This window comes from Salmo trutta, chromosome 15 (genome assembly GCF_901001165.1).
Source record: "Salmo trutta chromosome 15, fSalTru1.1, whole genome shotgun sequence".
NCBI lineage: Eukaryota > Metazoa > Chordata > Actinopteri > Salmoniformes > Salmonidae > Salmo > Salmo trutta.
In genome coordinates, this window is record NC_042971.1 from 26,253,528 (window position 1) to 26,268,562 (window position 15,035).

Consider the following 15,035-nt stretch of genomic DNA (forward strand, 5'->3'; position numbering starts at 1 on the left):
CTGCTTTGTTATCCGTCAAGTTTACATTTGACACAAAGATGTAAAACAATTGTCAAGTTATTCAATAACGAAACCATGGCGATCTAACAGGGTACCAACATCAGTCTAAGCTGTCACCCATACCCTTGCTCTCCAAACTGTCAAGCAAGGCCAGTCTCACCCCCTTAGTAATTTTATGCTCACATCAGAATGATTTTCCTGGAATTTCCCGCTGACAGATAACATTTGTCTGTTTTACCTATATGCAAAGTTCCATTAATCATCCAAAACACCTCTGCTAAATCGAGGTAATGAATATAAAGTACACTTTTTGCTCATGGTCAACCTTTGATTTATATGGTGGTGTATATTCCCTTTTGATATTACTAAGGGCTAATTACTAATACCTCTTTTGATATTACTAAGGGCTTCTATCTATAGCCTACAGTTTCAGGTAGTCCATGGCACCAATCTGTCTAACCCTAAAAGCATGTCAGCCTTTAAAGCACTTCAGAGTAGCCGATCAATGTTTTACAGAGTAAAACTATATTCGTTCAGAATGTAATGAAAAGGTTCAGGCTCTCCAACGTGTGCCTTCATTGACAGAATTTTAAGCAGACAAGTGCATGAGAAATGGTAAGAGAATCCTTGCATTTCTATGGTTAACGTGCACAAAAACAGCCTGAGTCTAATGGCCCACATTAAGATTGTTACATGATGCACTAAAGTCTCCAAGGCTTCCCTAACCTTTGACCCTAACTAACAAGGAGTTCCTTACTCTTGAAAGATCAGATCATGTGATCACTACCAAGGGACACTACCAAGGGACATGACTGGCTCTAGTCAATCTTTGTTGGATTTTCCAGTGCCACATCATCTCGGCCTATATCAGCCATCATGGCTAAGAAAATACCAGCCCGGAATTTCCATTCCAGCTGTGCATTCCTACAAACGAGCACAGTTGGGTAGTTCCTGTCTTCCCCTCCCTCCAACTATGGATACTTCTTAGGAGGGTTATCTGTGACCATGTTTCATCGAGGACACAATTAATTAAGGCAATGTTTATCACAGCTGTTATGTACTAAATTATCTTTTGATGTGCCCGTTTCTCTCTAATACAGGAGTCTGGCTGCTGTAAATTGTGGACACAGTGTGCAGGGCACTGCCGCAGTATTAGGTGTGAAATTAGAAACTGTTCAACGTAGGGCTACATCATAAAACAACTGTGCAGTCTAGTGGAAACGGATATAAAATCTAATGTGGTCCTATAAATTGTTTTCAAATTGTTTATAGCCCATAATTTACACTCTATGAAGCTAGAGATAAAATGAGTTACTTACAGTGCTTTAAAGTATTCACACCCCTTGACTTCTTCCACATTTTGTTGTTATAGCCTAACTTTAAAATAGATTGCATTTAGATTTTGTCACTGATCTACACACAGTACCCCATAATGTAAAAGTTTTAGAAATGTTTACAAATTCATAAAACATGTGAAGCTGAAATGTCTTGAGTCAATAAGTATTCAACCATTTTGTTATGGCAAGCCTAAATAAATTCAAGAATAAAAATGTGCTTAACAAGTTACATGCAGTGCGTTCAGAAGTATTCAGACCCCTTGACTTGTTCCACATTTTGTTACGTTACAGCCTTATTTTAAAATGTATTAAATAAAAAAATGTCCTCATCACTCTACACACAATACCCCATAATGACAAAGCGCATTTTTGCAAATGTATTAAAAACAGAAATACCTTATTTACATCAGACCCTTTGCTATGTTCTATGAGACTCAAAATTGATCTCAGGTGCATCCTGTTTCCAATGATCATCCTTGAGATGTTTGGCATCCAACAGGATTGGTGTCCACCTATGGTAAATTCAATCGATTGGACATGATTTGGAAAGGCACACACCTGTCTATATAAGGTCCCACAGTTGACAGTGCATGTCAGAGCAAAAACCAATCCACGGGGTCGAAGGAATTGTCCGTAGAGCTCCGAGACAGGATTGTGTCGGCACAGATCTGGGGAAGGGTACTAAAACATTTCTGCAGCATTGAAGGCCCCGAAGAACACAGTGGCCTCCATCATTCTTAAATGGAAGTAGTTTGGATCCACCAAGACTCTTCCTAGAGCTGGCTGCCCACCCAAACTAAGCAATCGGGTGAGAAGGGCCTTGGTCAGGGAGATGACCAAGATCCCGATGGTCACTCTGACAGAGCTCCAGAGTTCCTCTTTGGAGATGGGAGAACCTTCCAGAAGTACAACCATCTCTGCAGCACTCCGCCAATCAGGCCTTTATGCTAGAGTAGCCAGACGGAAGCCACTCCTCGGTAAAAGCACATGACAGTAGGCTTGGAGTTTGCTGAAAGGCACCTAAACGACTCCATATCATGAGAAACAAGATTCTCTGGTCTGATGAAACCAAGATTGAACTCTTTGGCCTGAATGCCAAGTGTCATGTCTGGATGAAACCTGGCACCATCCCTACGGTGAAGCATGGTGGTGGCAGCATCATACTGTGGGGATATTTTTCAGTGGCAGGGACTGGGAGACTAGTCAGGATCGAGGGAAAGATGAAAGGAGCAAAGTACAGAGATCCTTGATGAAAACCTGCTCCAGAGCGCTCAGAACCTCAGACTTGTCCTTCCAACAGGACAACGACCCTAAGCACACAGCCAAGACAACGCAGGAGTGGCTTCTGGACAGGTTTCTGAATGTCCTTGAATCCGGACTTGAACCCGATCGAACATCTCTGGAGAGACCTGAAAATGGCTATGCAGCGACGCTCCCCATCCAACCTGACAGAGCTTGAGAGGATCTGCAGAGAAGAATGGGAGGAATTCTCCAAATACAGGTGTGCCAAGCTTGTAGTGTCATACCTGAGAAGACTTAAGGCTGTTATTGCTGCCAAAGGTGCTTCAACCAAGTACTGAGTAAAGGGTCAGAATACTTATGTAAATAAGGTATTTCAGTTTTATTTTTAATACATTTGCAAAAGTGAATCTGTTTTTTTGCTTTGTCGTTATGGGATATTGTATGTAGATTGAGGGGGGGAAAAGTATTTAATACATTTAGAATAAGACTAACGATATATGGTGAAAAGGTCAAGGGGTCGTCCGGGTTTGGCCGGGGTTGGCCGTCATTTGTAATTAGGAATTTGTTAACTGACTTGCCTAGTTAAATAAAGGTAAAAAATATATATAATTTTCAATAAATTTGCACACATTTCTTAACATGTTTTCACTGTCATTATGTGTTGAGGGTTAAGAAAAACATTGAATTCAATGAAATTCATTTTGAATTCAGGATGTAATACAGCAAAATGTGGAGTAAGTCAAGAGGTATGAATACTTTTGGAAGGCACTGTTTCTCACTGCAAAAACAAGGGAGGCCATCTTTCCAATTCCTGTTTTCCACGCAGACTGAGTCATGCCAAATAGCTGCCACTGTGCCAATGACAAAGCAGAAACCTTTAGTCACCATACTCATTTTAGTGGGATTTATGTATTCATTAGTGTTGTGTGGTTTGACTCATAACCGTGGGGCGGGCGAGTTTAGGGTAGGGATGGGCACGAGTACTCGAACGGTCATCAAAACTCTATCTTTAATCAGAGATTACATAATTTTTCTTAAATACTGTAGTACTACATTTTGTTGTCCCCCTTAAAATGTAAATGTTGTCTTGAAGACGTTATTTTGCTTTGACTCTAGTGTTCTATTTGTGCATGTGCATTTGCAGGGCACAACATAAAAGCAACCATGCCAAGCATCTGTTTTTCCTGAAGTCCCTTTCCCCGCAATGTCGCACTCAGTCAACTGCGTTCCGACTGCTCCCGCTACACACTCGTGCTGTGTGCACACAAGCTAGTGTTAAATGTCTTAATCAATTTAGAAAATTCCAAAACAGGCAGAATAAAGTATATTGAACATCTGTATTTCGAAAAGAGATTTAGTTTTGTAACCCTGAAAAAAGGATTTCAACTCTACAAATTGAGCCACAGATGATCACTTTTTGAGGTCAACGGTAACAGATGCAAGATGCGCGTCACTTCACACTGGCAACTTTTTTTCATTTGGAAAAATATTCTGTTTGATTCTATTGTTATATTCATTACTAGGTGTGTCTTGACTTATAAGGGCTTGGGAAAGCAGTGTCTTGTCGGCTTTTTTTGTTGTTGAAGTGTGTGTGTGTGTGTGTGTGTGTGTGTGGACGTACTCGTCGAATGTCTCATTCCAAAATCATGGGCATTATAATGGAGTGGGTCCCCCATTTACCGCTATAACAGCCTCCACTCTTCTGGGAAGGCGTTCCACTAGATGTTGGAACATTGCTACGGGGACTTCCTTTCAGCCACGAGCATTAGTGAGGTCGGGCCCTGTTGTTGGGTGATAAGGGCTGGCTCGCAGTCGGCGTTCCAATTCATCCCAGAGGTGATTGATGGGGTTGAGGTCAGGGCTCTGTGCAGGCCAGTCAAGTTCTTCCATACCGATCTTGACAAACAATTTCTGTATGGACCTCGCTTTTTAGCGATGTCTGCACGTTAACTTATAGCCTATACTGCTACTTTTTCCCCCAGTGTTCTCCTTTCTCTCACTGTGACTGGATTGCGTCATCACAGAAAAATCTACTGTGGTTGTGGAATGTGAGACTTGTAGTTTTTAAGCAATTAGCAGCGGGGGAAAAATAGATTATGGTTGGTTGTAGTCTTTACTTGCACGCTGTGCTTGTAAATAACTTACGGTTCGGCATATCTATTTTTAGGGGCAAATGCTATTGAAATACTCGCACTGTAGAGCCCTGCTGTATTTGGGGAGTTTCTCCTATTTCTTCTATGCAGATCCTCTCAAGCTCTGTCAGGTTGGATGGGGAGCGTTGCTGCACAGCTTTTTTCAGGTCTCTCCAGAGATGTTTGATCAGGTTCAAGTCCGGGCTCTGGTTGGTTCACTCAAGGACATTTAGAGACTTGTCTCGAAGCCACTCCTGCGTTGTCTTGGCTGTGTGCTTAGGGTTATTGTCCTGTTGGAAGGTGATCCTTGGACCCATTTTGGAGGTCCTAACCTGCTCCAGAGCGCTTTTCATCAAGGATCTCTCTGTACTTTGCTCCGTTTCCCAGCCCCTGCTGCTGAAAAACATCCCTACAGCATGATGCTGCCACCACGTGCTTCGCCTTAGGGATGGTATTGGACAGGTGATAAGTGGTGCCTGGTTTCATCCAGATGTGACGCTTGACATTTAGGCCAAGCAGTTCAATCTTGGTTTCATCTGACCATAGATGTTGTTTCTCATGGTCGGAGAGTTGTTTAGGTGCCTTTGGCAAACTCCAAGCTCCATGTGCCTTTTATTGAGGAGTGGCTTCAGTCTGGCCACTCTAGCATAAAGTCCTGATTGGCGGAGTGCTGCAGAGATGGTTGTACTTTTGGAAGGTTCAGAGTGACCGTCGTGTTCTTGGTCACCTCCCTGACCAAGGCCCTTCTCCCTCGATTGCTCAGTTTGGCCGTGCGGCCAGCTCTAGGAATAGTCTTGGTGGTTCCAAACTTCCATTTTAGAATGATGGAGGCCACTGTGTTCTTGTGGACCTTCAATGCTGTAGAAATGTTTTGTTACCCTTCCTCAGATCTGTGCCTTCACATAATCCTGTCTCGGAGCTCTACGGACAATTCCTTCAACCTCATGGCTTGTTTTTTTGCGCTGACATGTACTGTTAACTGTGGATCCTTATAAAGATTGCGTGCCTTTCCAAATCATGCCCAATCAATTGAATTTACCACAGGTGGACTACAAGTTGTAGAAAAATCTCAAGGATGATGAATGGAAACAGGATGCACCTGAGCTCAATTTCGAGTCTCATAGCAGGATCGGAATACTTAAGTAAATAAGGTATTTCTGTTTGTTTTTTTATAAACCTATTTTTGCATTGTCATTATGGGATATTGTGAGGTAGGTTGAGGAAAAACATTTTTAAAATCCATTTTAGAAAAAGGCTGTAACGTAACAAAAGGCATGAATACTTTATGAATGCGCTGTATGTTCTCAATTTCAAAACGATACCAGTAGACAAGGTATATGAGCCTAATCATTATACAAGATTTTGTACATGCCTTGTGCTGACATTACATTTTTGGGTGCAAATAAAACCCTTGTTTCCGAGGTGGTGAAATGTCTGGAAGTAGGTAATTAGATCCTTAGCTTGAAACATACACGCAACTAGCACTAACAAGTTCAATGCCAGAAGGTCTGATTGGCATTTGGAAATATAGTTAATTGCCTGCATTGACTGGCCAATGAAACCAGTGGTAAGTACACCGCAGACTTCTCATTATTATTGGCCAACAACTATGAATGTCAATGGTTAACCGTCAGATCTCACAGAGTTCGATACTGAGTGGAGGTATCGCCTCCGCTTTTATTTCAGCGCCAGTGTAGTGTGCCTCTTGTGTCTCAAGTCATTATGGCTATTGGTCCTTTTCCCATTACAGAATCTGCCTCCCAGACTTGTTATCTTGGCCTCATTTACCCATTGCAAAGTGCTCTATTTGACCTCCCCGATAGTTAGCTCTTGTGCCTAGCGTAGCGTTAGCCCCCTGGCCATCGGTCAGGTCTTCAGCTGTAATAAGGACTCCAGTTAAGTCTGTTTCAAACACTTGCTTGGTGATTAAGGACATCTTAGCAGACATTGAACTCAGCGGTCGCATTACTGGTTACAATTTAAATCACTGGTGCATAATTAGCATAGGATATTCGTTAATGGTTCCACAACTGGATCTATCACTACTCAAGTCGTTGCACTCTACCCGATGATGTGAAATCAAGTGTTTTTTACATGCTTAATTCAACATACGTATGAGTAGCAGACGCTGCAGCAAAGATTACCCTATTGTGCTGAGAGAGTGTGAGAAGAATCAAATCCTCTGGGACGAGTGTGATGAGTTTAGCTAGTATTGTAAAGTCCAGTCTATGTTCCTCCACCACCTAATTAAGAAGACGAGTGTTTAAAGAACAGTTATTCAGATATATGTGAGTTATGGACCATGCGTTGTCATGTTACTTTGTATCAAGAGTTTTGTTTAGACATTGCTGTCGTTGTAGCAGATGTCTGACTATTTCCATAAGCTTGAAGCATTTAGTCAGTTTGCATTTCTTGTTTACCTGGGAAAATCTCCCTGACTGTAGCATGGCTCTGTCGCCAGTGTAGACCATGTCTAGAATGTAGAAACTGAGAACACTAAGCCACACTTGCCTGTCTTGCCTTTTTATTTTTTTTAGACATAGGCTCCTAAATGTTAGGCTTCCTTTTTGAATGCAGCCAAATAGAAAACGTAGTCAGCCAGGTGCCTCTGGGCAGAACTCTTTAGCAGAAGGAGCTCTATTTTGGTGGCTCCCTTTTGTACATTCCAATGTCTTGATTCCATGTGAAATACTTTGAAGACTTTATCGAGTTTACCTCCCATATTGGAAACATTAGATGTGGTGTTGTGTAGAAAGATATGTTTACCATTTGAATGACTGAAAATGTACGAACTCTGTGTTATTTTGGATATCGTCTAGGCATACAGTTGAAGTTGGAAGTTTACATACACCTTAGCCAAATATATTTAAACTCAGTTTTCAAAATTTCTGAAGTTTAATCCAAGTTTAAATTCCCTGTCTTAGGTCAGTTAGGATCACCACTTTATTTTAAGAATGTGAAATGTCAGAATAATAGTAGAAAGAATGATTTATTTCAGCTTTTATTTCTTTCATCACATTCCCAGTGGGTCAGAAGTTTACATACACTCAATTAGTATTTGGTAGCGTTGCCTTTAAATTGTTTAACTTGGGTCAAATGTTTCGGGCAGCCTTCCACAAGCTTCCCACAGTAAGTTGGGTGAATTTTGGCCCATTCCTCCTGACAGAGCTGGTGTAACTGAGTCAGGTTTGTAGGCCTCCTTGCTCACACACGCCTTTTCAGTTCTGCCCACAAATCTTCTATGGGATTGAGGACGTGGCTTTGTGATTGCCACTCCAATACCTTGACTTTGTTTTCCTTAAGCCATTTTGCCACAACTTTAGAAGTATGCTTGGGGTCATTGTCCATTTGGAAGACCCGTTTGCGACCAAGCTTTAACTTCCTGACTTATGTCTTGAGATGTTGCTTCAATATATCCACATAATTTTCCATCCTCATGTTGCCATCTATTTTGTGAAGTGCACCAGTCCCTCCTACAGCAAAGCACCCCTACAACATGATGCTGCCACCCCCGTGCTTCACGTTTGGGATGGTGTTCTTCGGCTTGCAAGACTCCCCCTTTTTCCTCCAAACATAACGATGGTCATTATGGCCAAATGGTTATATTTTTGTTTCATCAGACCCAGAGGAGATTTCTCCAGAAAGTATGATCTTTGTCCCCATGTGCAGTTGCAAACCGTAGTCTGGCTTTTTTATGAAGGTTTTGGAGCAGTGGCTTCTTCCTTGCTGAGCGGCCTTTCAGGTTATGTCGACATAAGACTCATTTTACTGTGGATATAGATACTTTTGAACCTGTTTCCTCCAGCATCTTCACAAGGTCCTTTGCTGTTGTTCTGGGATTGATTTGCACTTTTCGCACCAGAGTACATTCATTTCTAGGAGACAGAACGCGTCTTCTTCCTGAGCGGTATGACGGCTGCATGGTCCCATGGTGTTTATACTTGTGTACTATTGTTTGTACCGATGAACCTGGTACTTTCAGGTGTTTGGAAATTGCTCCCAAGGATGAACCAGACTTGTAGAGGTCTACCATTTTTTTCTGAGGTCTTGGCTGATTTCTTTTGATTTTCCCATGATGTCAAGCGAAGAGGCACTGAGTTTGAAGGTAGGCCTTGAAATACATCCACAGGTAACAACACCAATTGACTCAAATGATGTCAATTAGCATATCAGATGCTTCTAAAGCCATGACATAATTTTCTGGAATTTTCCAATCTATTTTAAGGCACAGTCAACTTAGTGCATGTAAACTTCTGACCTACTGGAATTGTGATACAGTGAATTATAAGTGAAATAATCTGTCTGTAAACAATTGTTGGAAAAATTACTTGCCATGCACAAAGTAGATGTCCTAACCGACTTGCCAAAGCTATAGTTTGTTAACAAGACATTTGTGGAGTGTTTGAAAAACGAGTTTTAATGACTCCAACCTAAGTGTATGTAAACCTCCGACTTCAACTGTATATGATCAGGACAATTTATTTTGAGAAAGTCGTCTTATTTACGCTTTTACTGCAAGATATGAATGTCCACAATGTTTGTACTTAATAAAAAAAAATGTAAAAAATTAAGTAAATAGCCCACATTATGTTGAAGATGTATTTTTTAAGGTTAAATATAGAAAGTGTTCAATCTTAATTATTATTTCGTTCTGATTTTATATTGTTTAAATTAATTTAAAATTGTCATTAGGTAGGGCCCTATAAACTCATCTGTTTTATACTTTGGCATTTTTTTTTTAAATAGAAAAACATCAACATTAGATGTTCTTAAGTCCACAACAATGTTGTCAGTAGACCAGTTTTTGAGGTCTGGGAAAATCTGAGATGTTTATTTTTGGGTGTATTTACCCTTTTAATTCAAGTGACTACTTAGCAAGGGGCTTTTGTTTAGCTGTGTTTGTGTAGTGCACGCGATGGTAGAGTTTGCAAAACAAATACCCACTGGATTGATGGCTTTAGTTAACATTTCATTGTGAGTTTTTTCGGAAAGCCTTTCCATCTCGCGTCACTAATGGCTACAGCGGTAAACGTGCACACCGTACACACGCAGAAGGGGGTGTTCTCGTTGTCTATTCAGAAAGTTGCTGGAAATACGAATCTCATGTATTCTGTTCATGTCTTATGATAACGTTATGCAAATGAATACGTTGGCAATACATTTTTGAATATTGTTGAATTCTGTTTTAATGCCTGGATTCCATGAGGGCCCTGATTTATTGTATTTGGACCAGAGTGAGGCTCTCCACTAATTATTGTTCCTGCAGTGATGATTCTTCATTGAATGTTTTCGTATTTCTTTCTGCAGATAATCTGCGAAACGTCTAGGCCTACCAGTAGCCTATGCAAATTAGGGAGCCCAATGAACAGCTCTCTCAAGATTTGGTATGCTACACTGACTGAGGAGACGAGTCACTCACTTTAGTGTCACTGTCTGGCAAGCCCTGACGTCCTAGGAAAGGAAACCTGGGAAATCCTTTGGTTTACTTGTCCAGATGCAAAACCATGGACACAACCACATTGAGTGATTTTTATGAATGGTAATGGGATATATGAGATCGACTTTATTCAATCATTTTGACTCATCGTAGCCACTTAATTTACACTGAAAAAAATATAAACCATATTTTCCATATGCACGAAAAGCTTATTTCTTAAGTTTTCTGCACAAATTTGTTTACATACCTGTTAGTAAGCATTTCTCTTTTGCTAAGATAATCCATCCACCTGACAGGGTTGGCATATCAAGAAGCTGATTAAACAACATGATCATTACACAGGTGCACCTTGTGCTGAGGACAATAAAAGGCCACTTTAAAATGTACAGTTTTGTCACAACACAATGCCGCAGATGTCTCAAGTTGAGGGAGCGAGCAATTAGCGTACTGACTACAGGAATGTCCACCAGAGCTATTTCCATATAATTTAATATTCATTTCTCTACCATAAGCCACATGTTTTAGAGAATTAGGCAATACGTCCATCCAGCCTGACACGCAGACCACGTGTGTGGCGTCATGTTGGTTTACTGGTTTACTGATGTCGACGCTGTGAACAGAGTACCCCATGGTGACGTGGAGGGGTTATGGTATGGGCAGGCGTAAGCTACAGACAACCAACACAAGTGCCTTTTATAGATGGCAATTTGAATGCACAGAGATGCCGTGACGAGGTCCTGAGGCCCATTGTCGTGCCGTAAATCCACCCCATCACGTTTCAGCATGATATTGCGCAGCCACATGTCGCAAGGATCTGTACACAATTCCTGGAAGCTGAAAATGTCCCATTTCCCATGGCCTGCATACTCACCAGACATGTCACCCATTGAGCATGTTTGGGATGCTCTGGATTGACATGTTCGACAGCGTGTTCCAGTCCCCGCCAATATCCAGCAACTTGACACAACCATTGAGGAGTGTTACAACATTCCATAGGCCACAATCAACAGCCTGATCATCTCTATGCAAAAAGTGTCGTGCTGCCTGAGGCAAATGGTGGTCACACCAGACACTGATTGGTTTTTTGATCCGTGCCCCTGGCTTTTCTTTAAGGTATATGTGACCAACAGATGCATATCTGTGTTCCCAGTCATGTGAAATCCATAGATTAGGGCCTAATGAATTCATTTAAATTGACTGATTTCCTTATGAACTATAACTCAGTAAAATCTTTGAAATTGTTGCATGCTGCATTTATCTTTTTGTTCATTGTACATGGTACGTGGAAATTCACAATCATCATGCTCTTTCCATCCTCTAAAGAAATGCGACTGAAACCAACCAACGTGCGCACAAATTGTACCTTAAGGTGGGAACGACGGCGGACTGTTTCCCTGTCATCGCTCGCTTTGTGACTGACATGCACCTATCCTATCAATAGTTTGCTAGAATATGCATGTTAATTATAGTGGGAGAGGGCTCAACGGAATAGCGCCTTGAATCTTTCAAATGGAAAGTTGTCTAGTTAATATGAAGTGGAAAGAGTTTCAGGCTATAATTTGGCTGTTACCGGCTGATTAGCCTTCCCACTAGCGGATATCACTATAGTTGTTTGGTTAGATAATCACTCCATGATTCCTCAATCTAGGCCTGATGCAAATATGAATGTGAAACATAAAATGTTAAAGATTATGTAACTCATTCTGAAGATTCTGGCTTAGGTTGGACAAATCTTACTTCCTACCCCTTCATATAGTTCAGGTTTCTCTCAAGCAACAAGTAGGCCTACACAAACTAAGCTTTGTGGAAATGACAATACTTTAGATGGGAATGGATGTTGCAGTTTGGAGCATTGCATGCTTGAAATTCCACATGCTAGTTGAAGCTCATCACATTTTGTGAGAAAAGACACAAGTGGGTGATTTTACACATTGCTCTACGTTTAGTAGCAGCATGTCATTGACAGCTGCAGTTCTGTAGACCTAGAAAAAAGTCAACTGGTACTAATCCTAGGAACTGAACACATTTCCATGACGTATCGTAGATGCCATGTTTGTGTAGCGGATGAATGCTCCTTATTTAAAAGTGCTGCTAGCGTTAGATAGGCCAAAATAATTAGTGTAATGAGAACAGGCCATTCAGCTCATCTAGCCTTCCCATATACCTATCTCTAAGTGACAGTCCCTAATGAACATGGAAACAAATGTGATTTCAGGTTTAGGGCAATATCAGGACGGTCATATATATATATATATATATATATATATATATATATATATAATTAACAGTATATATATAGACACACCCTATGTTTGAATAAAATCAACTATATGTAGGCTACTGAGCTTGTCAGATGTTTAAGCGCTGCGATTAAAAATTAAGACGCACAAATTACTAAAGAGGGAGCCAGAGATCAATATTGCCTAACTGGAAGAATAACCTGTTTTCCCTTTTCATGCTGAGTGGTTATTGAAAGGGAGAGGGCTGTAAATATTTTTCAGAGTCTACGTTGAGGAGCTACTGTCATTCTCAATGGATGTAAAAACCGACTTTGTTTACTTGCTGTTTGGGGCAAAGAAAAAAATACTTTGAAGCTCTGCAGTGATGGTGAGTTAAGAGTATCAGATCTCCAAATGGGCACATTTGTAAGCCTACGTTTGTGCAGGCCAGGTAGCCTAGGCCTAGTGCTATGTGTAATCAAGTGTGTGTCTTTACACAAGATTCACAGGAGCGCTGGAAACAAAAGACAATGGAACTCGTAAATGGAATCAAAACCTTTTCTCACAAATGTAGCCTAGGTTGTGCACTCTGCAAACGTGTCAACTCCTACAATGATAACGGTAGGACTGTATTAATAATATATTGAATGCATTCACAGAAATTGCCATAACCAAACAAACACAGATGAGAAATAATGGTAATTAACAGTAATTGTACTACTGGTGTGCCATCCCCGCGGCCTCCACAATGGATTAGTCCACTCAGACAGGCGTAAATCAGACAGGTGTCTCGTGTGCCATATTTTTTTTTAATATAAACTCAACAAAAAAAGAAACAACTGAAAAAAAAGATTCAACAAGTGAGCATAAACTGAACAAGTTCCACAGACATGTGACTAACAGAAATGGAAAAATGTGTCTCTGAACAAAGGGGGGATCAAAAGTAACAGTCAGTATCTGGTGTGGCCACCAGCTGCATTAAGTACTGCAGTGCATCTCCTCCTCATGGACTGCACCAGATTTGCTAGTTCTTGCTGTGAGATGTTACCCCACTCTTCCACCAAGACACCTGCAAGTTCCCGGATATTTCTGGGGGGAATGGCCCTAGCCCTCACCCTCCAATCCAACAGGTCCCAGATGTGTTCGATGGGATTGAGATCCGGGCTCTTCGCTGGCCATGGCAGAACACTGACATTCCTGTCTTGCAGGAAATCACGCACAGAACGAGCAGTATGGCTGGTGGCATTGTCATGCTGGAGGGTCATGTCAGGATGAGCCTGCAGGAAGGGTACCACATGAGGGAGGAGGATGTCTTCCCTGTAACACACAGCATTGAGATTGCCTGCAATGACAACAAGCTCAGTCCAATGATGCTGTGACACACCGCCCCAGACCATGACGGACCCTTTGATGATCTTCATCACATGACATTCCTAGGACATTATGTTATACAATACATGCATGTTTTGTTCATATTTATATAAAAAAACAGCTTTTTACATTAGCATGTGACGTTCAGAACTAGCATACCCACCGCAAACTTCCGGTGAATTTACTAAATTACTCACGATAAATGTTCACAAAAAACATAATTATTTTAACCTCTACGGGCTAGGGGGCAGTATTGAGAATTTTGGAAAAAAATATGTGCGCATTTTTAACTGCCTCCTACACCAACTCAGAAGCTAGAATATGCATATTATTGTTTAGGTTTGGATAGAAAACACTCTGAATTTTCTAAAACAGTTTGAATGGTGTCTGTAAGTATAACAAAACTCATATTGCAGGCAAAAACCTGTGAAAAATAGATTTAAAAAAATGAGAATTTTGTGACTGTACTATTTAGTGTCATTGTTTTAAAGATACCACAGTGAGAAAGGATTCAGTTCGCAACTCCTACGGCTTCCACTAGATGTCAACGATCTTTAGAAAGTTGTTGGAAGCATCTGTCATGAATACAGACCGAATTAGAAAGCTTACAAGTTGACACGTCATCACTTCATTTTTTGCGCCTGCGCATGAATCTGAGAAGAGTGTCTTTGTCATTATCGTTTATTCTAGACACTTGATAGGTTGTGTGAAAATATTACCGATGTTTACTGATGTTTCACGTTAAAAATGGACCAAAAGATTAATGCTAAACAACGTTTGACATGTTTAAACAAACGTAAATAGATTATTTACTAGGTTTTCTTTAGCTTTTCGACGTGACTTTACACTGCCCACCTCATTTTGTGGGAGCCTACTGAACGCTAACTATTTGGACATAAATTATGAACTTTGTCAAAAGAAACCACATTTGTTCTGGACCTGGGATCTCTGGCAGCGCCTTCTGATGGAGATAATCAAAGGTAAGGGGATATTTAGAATGTTATTATCGATATTAGATGATGCTAATGCTAACGGTATAGCTTAGCTTAGCATATAGCTTATTGTTGTTAGCATAGTACCCAGTTTATGCAAAATGTGATTTCCCAGTAAAGTTATTTTGAGATCTGGCCATTCGGTAGCAATTACGAGATGATAATATATTATTCTTTGAATGACAATATTATAATTTACCAATGTTTTCGAATAGTAATTCCGTGATTTGTAATGCTGGATTCACTGGGTGCATTCGAGCCGAAAAAAATTCTGAATTTCACCGCGACTGTAAATGCTGTTTTTG

The 15,035-nt window shown here is 40.7% G+C and overlaps 1 protein-coding gene across 4 annotated transcripts in view; it reads left to right on the top strand.

The window, feature by feature from the left end:
• The window catches only part of arhgap32b (Rho GTPase activating protein 32b), a 232,009-nt gene that overhangs the window by 1,433 nt on the left and 215,541 nt on the right, over nt 1–15,035 (top strand). The window lies entirely within an intron of this gene.